Source organism: Tachypleus tridentatus, chromosome 3 (genome assembly GCF_004210375.1).
Source record: "Tachypleus tridentatus isolate NWPU-2018 chromosome 3, ASM421037v1, whole genome shotgun sequence".
In the NCBI taxonomy this organism is placed as follows: Eukaryota; Metazoa; Arthropoda; class Merostomata; order Xiphosura; family Limulidae; genus Tachypleus; species Tachypleus tridentatus.
The window spans coordinates 47,360,131-47,375,051 of NC_134827.1; the positions used below are offsets into that span (position 1 = coordinate 47,360,131).

The 14,921-nt window shown below is 32.0% G+C and overlaps 1 protein-coding gene across 1 annotated transcript in view; it reads right to left on the reverse strand.

Annotated features, from left to right (window-relative positions):
* Positions 1-14,921, reverse strand: part of LOC143245841 (cell adhesion molecule Dscam1-like) — a 57,244-nt gene that overhangs the window by 22,032 nt on the left and 20,291 nt on the right. The window lies entirely within an intron of this gene.

Below are 14,921 nucleotides of genomic sequence, written 5' to 3' on the forward strand. Positions count from 1 at the left end.
ATTTAGACTATGGCCTAAAATGTCGCTATAAATGGAGGTACGCCACTATTGAAACAAACCGTCCGACTCCGAGTTAGATCGGTACATTAAGGTTCCGTTTGACATATCTCAGTATTCTGATGAGAAGTTAATTACAAGAAATAAGATATTAAATAACATTCAACTTTAAAAACAAGTAGAAACATTTTAATTAAGTTCTTTGTTTGACTCAACATGACTCGACGTTCGAACGTCATCTTCAGGAAAGACAAGACACAATTGTGTCTGATCTACAGTTGTTCGGTTTTCTTCTAGTCAAAGAGATTATATAACCTACGTATGTGTTTACGTGAACTTCACATACACGGGACTTTAAGACCTACTTAAAATACATTATATTTTTGAATTAAACTACTTCCAAGGATAATAAAATACCTTAACTCATAATTCCTGTGGTTAGAGATAATATTACAGTATTTTCTCAAAATACCGTTTTTATTTTCATGTACTTATTCTGACAAATCGATAATGGCAGAAGGAAACTATCTCGTGATGAAACACAATTTAAAACTTTAAGAAATAATAATAAAAGGTTTTTTTATTAGAATATTGTATTGTCGTTTTCTTACTAAGACACTAATAACTTGTGTTTTGTTTACCACGAAAACAATGAACGAATAAGAACGACAAGCAATTCTTGGTAGTTTCTAAGTTCACTCAGAACAGATATTTCATATCCTCTTCAGATAATAAAATTCCCGATTGTTAGGGAAGTGTAAATTAACTTCATTTAGGTCGTACTCATTCGACCCGACATGGCCAGGTGGATAAAGTATTCAAATCCTGATCCAAAGGTCTCGGGTTCGAACCCACGTCATAACAAACATGTTCGTCCTCTAAGCCTTGAGAGTGTTATAAAGTAACGGTCAGTTCCACTATTTGTTGGTAAAGAGTAGCCCAAGAATTGGCGGTAGGTAGTGATGACTAGCTGCCTTTCCTCTAGTCTTACACTGCTAAATTAGGGACGGCTAGCGCAGATAACCCTCATGTAGCTTAACGCGAAATTCAAAACAAACAGTCTTACTGCTTCATGTTTTTTAAGCTGTGCTCTCCGTAGAGTTCGAACTCTGAACTTTAACGTCAAATCATCGAAGGTATGTTCGTGTTTCAAATAGATTGTTCTCGCTCCCAACACAGGACAGAGTTTTAAATTAATAATTCTTGTTCTCCTAGAGTATAGAGTATCCTTTAATACAAGGGGCAAATAATGTAGTATTGATACAAGGGGCATATAATGTAGTATTGATACAAGGGACATATAATGTAGTATTGATACAAGGGACATATAATGTAGTATTGATACTTTTGTTAAATGTAACGAGAGGGAAACTGCTTACGATAAAAGACAATAAGAATGTCATGTTATCTTGTTCTACACTGTGTTTTGATAAAAGACAATAAGAATGTCATGTTATCTTGTTCTACACTGTGTTTTGACAAAAGATAATAAGAATGTCATGTTATCTTGTTCTACACTGTGTTTTGATAAAAGACAATAAGAATGTCATGTTATCTTGTTCTACACTGTGTTTTGACAAAAGACAATAAGAATGTCATGTTATCTTGTTCTACACTGTGTTTTGATAAAAGACAATAAGAATGTCATGTTATCTTGTTCTACACTGTGTTTTGCTAAAAGACAATAAGAATGTCATGTTATCTTGTTCTACACCGTGTTTTGATAAAAGACAATAAGAATGTCATGTTATCTTGTTCTACACTGTGTTTTGATAAAAGACAATAAGAATGTCATGTTATCTTGTTCTACACTGTGTTTTGACAAAAGACAATAAGAATGTCATGTTATCTTGTTCTACACTGTGTTTTGACAAAAGATAATAAGAATGTCATGTTATCTTGTTCTACACTGTGTTTTGACAAAAGACAATAAGAATGTCATGTTATCTTGTTCTACACTGTGTTTTGACAAAAGACAATAAGAATGTCATGTTATCTTGTTCTACACTGTGTTTTGACAAAAGACAATAAGAATGTCATGTTATCTTGTTCTACACTGTGTTTTGACAAAAGACAATAAGAATGTCATGTTATCTTGTTCTACACTGTGTTTTGACAAAAGACAATAAGAATGTCATGTTATCTTGTTCTACACTGTGTTTTGATAAAAGACAATAAGAATGTCATGTTATCTTGTTCTACACTGTGTTTTGACAAAAGATAATAAGAATGTCATGTTATCTTGTTCTACACTGTGTTTTGATAAAAGACAATAAGAATGTCATGTTATCTTGTTCTACACTGTGTTTTGATAAAAGACAATAAGAATGTCATGTTATCTTGTTCTACACTGTGTTTTGATAAAAGACAGTAAGAATGTCATGTTATCTTGTTCTACACCGTGTTTTGATAAAAGACAATAAGAATGTCATGTTATCTTGTTCTACACTGTGTTTTGACAAAAGACAATAAGAATGTCATGTTATCTTGTTCTACACTGTGTTTTGACAAAAGATAATAAGAATGTCATGTTATCTTGTTCTACACTGTGTTTTCACAAAAGACAATAAGAATGTCATGTTATCTTGTTCTACACCGTGTTTTGATAAAAGACAATAAGAATGTCATGTTATCTTGTTCTACACTGTGTTTTGACAAAAGACAATAAGAATGTCATGTTATCTTGTTCTACACTGTGTTTTGACAAAAGACAATAAGAATGTCATGTTATCTTGTTCTACACCGTGTTTTGATAAAAGACAATAAGAATGTCATGTTATCTTGTTCTACACCGTGTTTTGATAAAAGACAGTAAGAATGTCTTGTTATTTTGTTCTACACTGTGTTTTGATAAAAGAAGGATTTGACGTCTCTTTTATAGAACGTGGTTCGATTCCCACGCCTAAAGACACAGGGCTTGCAGTGTTGCAACTGTAATCCTGGGGTAATAACCTTTGACCCTAAAAACTAAACGACATTTTCACCTTTGTGGTAATAAAATAAACACAAGGTTCATAAACTATATAAAACCTGTTGACCAGGTAATAAACTATACAATGTACGTGTATAAAGCATATAGACAAGTTATATAAACTATAATATATATATATATCGCTACATCAGTACACTTACAATGTAGCACTGTAACTACAGATAATCTATAGAACAAAAGTAACGTTATTTTACTATCGCTATTTGAGTACAGATACAACAATGTAGCACTGTAACTACAGATAAGCTATAGAACAGAAGTAACGCTATTTTACTATCGCTATTTGAGTATAGATACAACAATGTAGCACTGTAACTACAGATAAGCTATAGAACAGAAGTAACGCTATTTTACTATCGCTATTTGAGTACAGATACAACAATGTAGCACTGTAACTACAGATAAGCTATAGAACAGAAGTAACGCTATTTTACTATCGCTATTTGAGTACAGATACAACAATGTAGCACTGTAACTACAGATAGTCTATAGAACAGAAGTAACGTTATTTTATTATCGCTATTTGAGTACAGATACAACAATGTAGCACTGTAACTACAGATAGTCTATAGAACAAAATTAACGTTATTTTACTATTGCTATTTGAGTACAGATACAACAATGTAGCACTGTAACTACAGATAGTCTATAGAACAGAAGTAACGTTATTTTACTATCGCTATTTGAGTACAGATACAACAATGTAGCACTGTAGCTACAGATAAGCTATAGAACAGAAGTAACGTTATTTTACTATCGCTATTTGAGTACAGATACAACAATGTAGCACTGTAACTACAGATAAGCTATAGAACAGAAGTAACGCTATTTTACTATCGCTATTTGAGTACAGATACAACAATGTAGCACTGTAACTACAGATAAGCTATAGAACAGAAGTAACGTTATTTTACTATCGCTATTTGAGTACAGATACAACAATGTAGCACTGTAACTACAGATAAGCTATAGAACAGAAGTAACGCTATTTTACTATCGCTATTTGAGTACAGATACAACAATGTAGCACTGTAACTACAGATAAGCTATAGAACAGAAGTAACGTTATTTTACTATCGCTATTTGAGTACAGATACAACAATGTAGCACTGTAACTACAGATAAGCTATAGAACAGAAGTAACGTTATTTTACTATCGCTATTTGAGTACAGATACAACAATGTAGCACTGTAACTACAGATAATCTATAGAACAAAATTAACGTTATTTTACTATTGCTATTTGAGTACAGATACAACAATGTAGCACTGTAACTACAGATAATCTATAGAACAAAAGTAACGTTATTTTACTATCGATATTTGAGTACAGATACAACAATGTAGCACTGTAACTACAGATAAGCTATAGAACAAAATTAACGTTATTTTACTATTGCTATTTGAGTACAGATACAACAATGTAGCACTGTAACTACAGATAGTCTATAGAACAAAAGTAACGCTATTTTACTGTTGCTATTTGAGTACAGTTACAACAATGTAGCACTGTAACTACAGATAGTCTATAGAACAGAAGTAACGTTATTTTACTATCGCTATTTGAGTACAGATACAACAATGTAGCACTGTAACTACAGATAGTCTATAGAACAGAAGTAAAGTTATTTTACTATCTTAACTTCAGTACAGTTACAAGAATGTAAAAATGTAACTACAGATAGTCTTTGTAGTTGTAGTAACGTTATTTTACTATCGCTATATCAATACAGTTATAACAATGTAAGAGTGCAACTGCAGATAGTCTATAAAGCTGAAGTAACGTTATTTTACTATCGCTACGTCAAAATGTAGCACTTTTTGTAACGTCCTGTATGTACTGATGTATTTACGTTATGATGAACGAACACGTATTAAATATTACCTCACAGGGACTTACCTTTTCTTATAATTTGTGAAGTAAAAGGGAATGCTGGTTTGTTTGTTTATGTTTCGAGTACGTACATTTCTTATAATATTAAACAACAAATAATAAACACTTCAATGTATTTGACAGGCGTTTTAACATAAGGCACGTACAGATGAAACTACATCTGCTTTTGTTCACGTCTAAAATAAACCAAATATTCAAAATACAAAAGAGATCTCTTAGAACCTAGAACCGATATTCATGTTAGTGTGTGATTTAAACGAACGTGATCTAAGCTCGTTGTCAAAACCGAAACAGAAATATACACTGAAAACTAAAGAAACCTAAAACTGTCTGAAAGTCAACATATAACGCCTGCTTTCTTTGTTTCTTGTTCAGCATAAAACTACAAAATTTACTGACTCTACTATGCCCATCACGGGTATCGAAACCTGGAGTCTAGCGCTGTAAGTTCGCTGATATATCGCTGTGCAATTGGAGAGCACAACTTATATACCCAATATTAAGTGGTGTGTGTTAATATGAGGTTGCTCAGGCTCTCTTGTTTTTATTTCAGAGACCAGTAGAATAACAAATACTTTCATATGTTCATACGCCTGCTGATAGGAATACTTCTATTCTAATGAAAGTTTTAGAGTTTTAAGTACCTGACGTATAAAAAAATTCGTAACAATTAATCTGGAACTCTACAGGTTATAAAACGATCTAACCATTGTTAAACCGTCTCACTAGTAACAGTGAACAATAGAACCCTGAGCTTAAGTTCAATTTATTATGCTCTAAGTATTGTTAACCTAACGTCACTGGAATGTATTATAATAATAAACATGAGAAACGTAATAAGACTAGGAAGTTATGTATAATAACAAAAATATGAAACTTTTTAACACGTTGTAACTTAGAGAAAACAAAGATAAAACACTTTACAGATCTGAGTAAGTTATAGATTACAATAGTAAATGTAGGATATCTCATAGATCTGAGTAAGTTATAGATCGTAATAGTAAATATAGGATACCTCATAGATCTGAGTAAGTTATAGATCATAATAGTAAATATAGGATATCTCATAGATCTGAGTAAGTTATAGATTATAATAGTAAATATAGGATACCTCATAGATCTGAGTAAGTTATAGATTATAATAGTAAATATAGGATATCTCATAGATCTGAGTAAGTTATAGATTATAATAGTAAATATAGGATACCTCATAGATCTGAGTAAGTTATAGATTATAATAGTAAATATAGGATATCTCATAGATCTGAGTAAGTTATAGATCATAATTGTAAATATAGGATACCTCATAGATCTGAGTAAGTTATAGATCATAATAGTAAATATAGGATACCTCATAGATCTGAGTAAGTTATAGATTATAATAGTAAATATAGGATATCTCATAGATCTGAGTAAGTTATAGATTATAATAGTAAATATAGGATACCTCATAGATCTGAGTAAGTTATAGATTATAATAGTAAATATAGGATATCTCATAGATCTGAGTAAGTTATAGATCATAATAGTAAATATAGGATACCTCATAGATCTGAGTAAGTTATAGATTATAATAGTAAATATAGGATATCTCATAGATCTGAGTAAGTTATAGATCATAATAGTAAATATAGAATACCGTCTAGATATGAGTAGCTTAGAGATCATAATAATAAATATAGGATATTTTATAGATCTGAGTAAGTAGTACATTATAATGATAAAAATAATAAAATAACAGACAATACTGACTTACACCTTTAATATGATCAAAACGAGTGTTTATTTTTAATTTTACATATTTATTTAATGGTACATATATATGCAATGGTACGTATTTATGTAATGATATATATTTATGTAATGGTACACATTTATGTAACGGATATAGTTATGTAATGATATATGGTTGTGTAATGGTAAATGTTTGCGCTATGCACGTATTTATATTTGTTTGTTTGTTTTGAATTTCTCGCGAAGCTACACGAGGGCTATCTGCGCTAACCGTCCATAATTTAGGAGTGTAAGACTAGAGGTAAAGCAGCTAGTCATCACCGCCCACGGCCAACTGTTGGGATATTCTTTTACCAACGAATATTGGGATTGTCCGTAACATTATAACGCCCCCACGGCTGAAAGGGCGAGCATGTTTGATGCAATCGGGATTCGAACCCCCAACCCTCAGATCATGAGTCGAACGTCTTATTCCACCTGGCAATGCCGGTCCAAACAAGAAAGAACTGAGGTTATTTTCGTCTCTGGTGGTTTTTAATATGTGTTGTTTGGCGAACCAAATTACTGTTTCTTTTTAGTTTATTTGTAGAACTTTTGGCCAAGCTGCACAAGGTCTGTCCGCATTAGCTGTCCCTAATTAAGAAGTGACAGACAAGGGGAAAGGAAGCTAGTCATCACCACCCACCGCCAAGTCTTAGGTTTCTCTTTATCAAAGAACAGTGGAATTGATTGATGATTTATAACGCCCACCATAGCTGAAAATACGAACATGTTCGGTCAAGAGATTCTCACCTGGGATCTAAAGATTGGGCGCTCTCACACAAACACTCAAATTAGTTTATTATTAATTAAAGAACATAGACAAAAGGTATCTGGTTACATTCACCATTTTAATAGGACTGTACCTTATCTGAAACGTTATATTTTGTTGTATTTAATAATTTATATCTAATTACACCAAGTATTAAGGTCCATGTTTATCTTATTGAACTAAATACGAAAGTTTATACTTTATCTAAATTTAAAACGTTTTTTATATTTCAAAGTCTTTAATATCTTTAAAAATGCTCACATACTGAGTTGTAATTGTATTTAGTGACAACACACTGTGTTGTAATGGTGTTTAGTGACAACATACTGTATTGTAATGGTATTTAGTGACAACACAACAATCAACATATATAAACAATCAATACATTAGATGAACAATGAGCATATTATATGAACATTTTATGACCAGCCTATATATTATATGAAGAATCATTATATCACATCAACTTATAACTCTCCAACACATTTGTAACCCATCCCACAATACACAAACAACTGTTACACGGTATTACAATATGACCCATCGGATGTCACATGATCTCTCAGTTATTTCATGGTCCACCCCATATTACATAACCCATTTAAACATTAGATGATTTAAACACACATTTATATGATGCATTAAACAATACATGTGCAAAACAAACCACTCACATATTAAAGTTAACAAATCCAGATTATTTCGATAGACAGTTGAATAAACTAATTTTTATGTCAGTGAATACTGTTCAAGTCGTTATTTATCTTTATATTATTTGAAAGTTTTAAAACAACAGAGGGAGCTGTTACTTTATTCCAAACAGCTTCGTGAGCAACGCCAATTAGTTGTACTCCAAGTGGACTTCGTTATTTTCCATTGCTGGACAAGTATGTTATCCACACATATTACAGTCGTCGTTAGAATGATCTCCGTGAGCTTTAATTACCATTCAGCCATGACAGTGGTATGACAGCGCCCTCTATATCTAGTTTAATGTTATAAACTTACAACTTCAAATGCTATGATCTCAGTGAAGAGAATGGGAATAGTTAATTATTATCAACTGATATACAACTTTATAAGAACATAAGGATGTAAAGACAGCTTATATCTATGCAGCATTACAAGTTTGGTGGAAAGAGGCATGTTCAGTTATAATTATTCAGGAACAAGACTGAGAAAGTGTCACGAGCAACCCTAAACGACACCTACTGATATTTCACGTGTGTATCCAGTTGTATCAAACAGAGTACATAACCACCACATCTCATGAACAAAATACATTGTAGTATATTTTGGGTTATCATTTCGAATGAAATGTTAATGATATATATTTTAACTGTAATAAATTAAATATAGCTGCTGAATAAGAAAATCCTAGCTACATATTTTAAACAGGCACGTATAGGTAGTTAACGGATATACAGCCAGTCAGATGGATAAGTAGATATACAAATAGTCAGACACACATACAAGTAAACAGAGAAATAGATATTTATTCTGTTAACGACAAAGACAGATAGGAGACAGAAAAAGAAAGATATTCATTCTAATATACAGATAGTTAAGTATATTGTAAGATGAATAATTCAGTGAGTATTAGGTGTTTATAGAGAAACAAACCCCTCTTGATAAATGGGGCTTTTGTGCCATAAATACTTCGTTCATTGATGGGTTTTATTAGATAAACATTTTGTTGATTAATGGGTTTTATTAGATAAACACTTCGTTCATTGATGGGTTCTATTATATAAACACTTCGTTCATTGATGGGTTTTATTAGATAAACACTTCGTTCATTGATGGGTTTTATTGATGTGACTTCTGTCTCGTATGTTTAGTGTAAGAACCACAGTGTGGTAATATCTCGATTATGTTTGGTAACAAGACATTAATGTGTTTAAAAGGTTTAGCGTTGACAGAAATTAATTGAAATATATGTTAATTCTAAGTTAATGATGAAGTAACTCTAGATAAGATATAGAAAACAGTCTCATAAGGAACTGTTTCATTATGGAAAATCAGAGGAAATGAGATGAGAAAACTTACAAGGAGACATTTAGTAAAAGATTTTGTTATTATAGAGAACCACTGTTTCTTAGGAGAACCAAAAAACGTTGAGTAGATTAAACACTAGACTTTGTAATAGCTTTGGCACGGTTTCAAATGTTTGATCGTAAAAACAGGATTACCCGAGTGGAATGAATCCGATAAGGGAGAAAGACGAACTAGAACTTTGAGTTCTCTGAATGTTATCTCACGGAAGCGATTTGAAAGAAAGAAAGAATAAGGAAATGGATCATAAGAAGAGGGAAGGTTATATCATTATAGCACCTTCTAGTTGATGGAAGTCAAGTTACTGGGTGTAAAAGTGTCGGTTTAAAGATTACACAAGAGTACAGGACGTGTGTGTTCTTACGTATGGATACAACTAAGCATTTATTTTGTTTTTAAGTGAAAAATGTTTGTAGAATTTAAGTGTAAATATAAAAGGTAGATTTACACTGTTTTTAAAGTACAATAAAAATGTTTGTTTAATATAATAGAATGGTAAACAAAGATATTCACTTCATAAATTAAATTTATTACCTTATTGTTATTATTTCCTCACGACGTAACGTAATTACATCATTGTCATTATTTCCTGACGTAACGTATTTACATCATTGTTATTATTTCCTCAGGACGTGACGTAATTACTTCGTTGTTATTATTTTCTGACGTAACGTATTTACTTCATTGTTATTATTTCCTCAGGACGTGACGTAATTACATCATTGTCATTATTTCCTGACGTAACGTATTTACTTCATTGTTATTATTTCCTCAGAACGTGACGTAATTATTTCATTGTTATTATTTTCTGACGTAACGTATTTACTTCATTGATTTTATTTCCTCAGGACTTGACGTAATTGCTTCATTGTTATTATTTCCTCAGGACGTAACGTAATTACTTCATTGTTATTATTTCCTCACGACGTAACGTAATTACTTCATTGTTATTATTTCCTCACGACGTAACGTAATTACTTCATTTTTATTATTTCCTCATAATATTTCCTCTGAATAACAATATGTTGCAATATGGATGTTATAATGTGTGTGTTACAATATGGATGTTATAATATGTGTGTTAAAATATGTTACAGTATGTGTCTTAAATATATTAAGCGAGTTACGAGCAACGTAACAAATAACAAACTGAGTTATAAAGTTTGTTTGTTTTTTTTAATTTCGCACAAAGCTACTCGAGGGCTATCTGTGCTAGCCGTCCCTAATTTACCAGTGTGAGACTAGAGGGAAGGCAGCTGATCATCACCACCCACCGCCAACTCTTGGGCTATTCTTTTACCAACTAATAGTGGGATTGACCGTCACATTATGACGCCCCCACGGCTGAAAGGGCGAGCATGTTTGGTACGACGGAGATTCAAAGCCGCGACCCTCGGATTACGAGTCGAATGAGTTATAAAGACTCACATAACTACATATTAACAAATCACTAACTACTCGCTTGTTTATAGTTAGTTAGTTAGTTTTTAATATTGTAGGAATAACAATTAGATGAATAGTAACTCCAGTAGATGGCGGAGCTGATCCACGAGTTCTGAATAACAACGTTTCAAAGATTCACTAAAAATTACTTAGGTTTTGGTTTTCATTAGTGTATCCTAATATTTTATTAACTCATTAAGCAATACACAAATTCTAGGTAATTAAATACAGCAAGTGTGAGAGAAAAATTCGAGGAAATAGATTGAAAAACAAACAAACATTATAAATAAACCAAAATAACTCTTCAGTTTTCACTCCCAATATTTTTAATGATAATAGAGACGAGTTGAGATCCATATTGTTTATAAAGTGCAGGTTTTGATAGAGATTGGTAAACTTTCTACAATGAAAAAATTCAGTTCAATTCTTCCTGGAAATTCAGTCATTATATAGGAGGCATTTACTTTCTTTGAAGATAAAAAAATCTAAAACAACATTACAATAGAATAGTACTTTATTAATCTAAAGTCACTTTTGTGTCTACACAATAGACTACTTCTGTTCTGTCCACCACGGGTATCGAAACCCTATATTTAATGTTAAAGTCCCTCAAAAATAAGCGCTGTGGTCAGAAACTCAAATGATCATTGAAGACATAATTAGCCATTTTTATTCGTTTGTTTATTTACCTAATTAGTAGCACGATAATTATTAAAATTAATAGCCAGTTTTAGAGTAGCCCTTCCCGCAACAACCTTCTAACACTAGTAAAAGGATTTCAATATTCGTGGTGGCCACAGCACAGCTCGCATCTTTGTACTTAATTAATTAGAAGATAACATCAAACAGTTTGTTTGAATTGAAACTGGTTTTATTTCTAATGAATATACACGTGTTACAATACAGGATATCCAATATAGTACATACTTGATAATACATACGTAACAAGACATGATAACACTGAAGCTACAATCTATACTTTAAATAGACTTTTTTGCCTTAGACTGTTGGTAAAATAAAAGTATGAACTTCCATGTTAAGAAGGCTATCCACACTGGAAAAACATTCTATGAGATAAGATTACAAAGTACTTTTTATATTTTAATGTATTTTTTGTTTGTGTGAAAGAGTCCAATTTGTAGAATAATTTTAACGCTGAAAGTTTCGTTTCACTTTGTTTGTCATTTCGTACAAATGTTAACTAGAAATTCAAAGACGTTTTAGATTTTTTTTTCTTTCAGAAAATAATTATTGCTTGGCTTCAGTGTACTGTGGTAATTAACTTTCTATTCGTGCACACGGAAGAGTAGCGCGGTCCGGATATACAGCTTCGCATCTTAATACATGCACACAAAGAGTTCGTGTTCTGTGTTAGGGACTCATTAATGTAAAGACAATAATATTGACTGAGGATTAGTTTAAAAACATTTCCAGAAAACTGTTATCCTGGCTAACAAGATCTCTGGTAAAGCAGCTGTTTTTTTGTAATCATTACATTGTTTATAAAGGAATGAAACTTCCTACATTACCAAAATTTTAACCTTTGGTTTCTTTCTACACTGGGCCCGGCATGGCCAGGTGGTTAAAGTATTCGACTCGAAATCCGAATGTTCGCTCTTTCAGCCGTAGGGGCGTTATAATGTGACGGTCATCCCACTATTTGTTGGTAAAAAATAGCCCAAGAGTTGGCGGTACGTGGTGATGCTAAATTAAGGACAGTTAGCGCAGACAGCCCTCGTGTAGCTTTGCGCGAAACTAAAAAACAACAACAAACCAAACATCTCTGTAGTGTCTAATTCTCGCTGAGCGTTCACCAACGCGAATACCTACTGTAGAAGCAACCTTATGTTCTTTAGTTTTGAGAATCCAAAATAAAAATTATGTTGGTGAAACAACCACTTGAATCATTGAATCTACTTTAAATGTCGATAATTTTATCTTGTCTACTCTTTACTCTGACGTATTACTTTTAATGTGACGTAAAACGTTAAGGTATCAATACATTTTCAAACTTACTTTCGTGTTTTGTAAATTACTAATTAAAATTATTATTAAATAGAACAGAAAAAAATACAGAGAATATTAAAACAAAATTTAAGTATAATTTAGAAACCATTCTGATATATTTTTTACACTAGTAGTCATCTCAGTATGGTTTATCTAGTCGCCCGGTAATTTAATAACATTCTAACCAGAGATAACTACCTTGATGAAAGCAAAACAAATGAGGTTCACTACACAACGACTCTTGCACAAGCCGTTTCCAGTTTTTAAACGTTAGCCTAAAGAGAAGGCGACTAGTCAACGACGCCCACCCTAAAGTCGTGGGTTTCTCTAATCAAATGAAGAAAATAAAACTTCGTATATTTCAACCTTTCATCTCCCGTTAGACAATTAGTTTTTATCATTCCATCCCTCCATTAGTTCCCTCGGTTCGACTCGTAATCTCAGAGTCCAAGGTTCGAATCCCCGTCACACCAAAGATGCTCGTCCTTTCAACCATGGAGGCATAATAATGTGACGGTCAATCCCACTATTCGTTGGTAAAAGAGTAGCCCGAGAGTTGGCGGTTACTAACTGCCTTACCTCTAGTCTTACACTGGTAAATTAGGGACGGCTAGCACAGATAGCCCTCGTGTAGCTTTGTGCGAAATTCAAAAACAAACGATCCTTCGCCAGCTAGCCATCTACTGGCGACTTCGTGCATTTATAATTATTTGCCTAACTACAATACGTTTTGTTTTGGGGCTACTCTTTTACCAACGAATAGTGGGATTGATCGTTACATTATAAAACCCCCATGGCTGAAATGGCGAGTATAGTTGGTGCGATTGAGATTCGAATCTGCGCTCCTCAGATTATGAGTCGAACATTTTAACCCACTTGGTTGTGCTGGGTTAAGTACAAGTAAAGATAATTTGATATAAACCTTTTTTAATATGTGTTGTTTACTGACACGATAAGTTAACCACATTGATACTGTGGTTGTTGGAAGAAAGCTCTTATAATGTGCAAAATATTAAAATATTTCATAAATGATCTACAACAGATATTACGTTTGGTAATATATTTGTAATTACTTTATCATTTATAGAGGGGCGAGAGAGAATTTTACTGTTGTTACAAAAACCGATTCACCTCATTAGAAATCGATATGTAATAAAGTTTTAAAATTCGGGCAGCTATCCCAGCTTTCTCTTAAACAATCGACACGTTTAGGGAGAAATGGGGCGTTTAGTAGTAATAGAACACAACCAGATTAAGTTGCTTTCACTCAAGACAATAGAACCCTGTAGCAGAGCAACACGTCTGCGGACTTACCCTGCTAACAATCGGGTTTCGATACTCGTGGCAGTCAGATCATAGTATACCCATTGTGTAGTTGTGTGCTTGATTCTACACAAACAAATTATAACACTAATTACAAATAAGCTCGTGAGTCGAAACTTAAATAAAGAAGTATTCCTGTAATAAAGAGATGTCAGGGACAGCTAAAACAATACTATTTATCTATTAATTAAACAATACTAATTATCTATTAATAAAACAATAGTAATTATCTATTAATAAAACAATACTAATTATCTATTAATAAAACAATACTAATTATCTATTAATAAACAATACTAATTATCTATTAATAAAACAATACTAATTATCTATTAACAAACAATACTAATTATCTATTAATAAAACAATAGTAATTATCTATTAATAAAACAATACTAATTATCTATTAACAAACAATACTAATTATCTATTAATAAAACAATACTAATTATCTATTAACAAAACAATAGTAATTATCTATTAATAAAACAATAGTATTTATCTATTAACAAACAATACTAATTATCTATTAATAAAACAATACTAAGTATCTATTAACAAACAATACCAATTATCTATTAACAAACAATACTAATTATCTATTAATAAAACAATAGTAATTATCTATTAATAAAACAATACTAATTATCTATTAACAAACAATA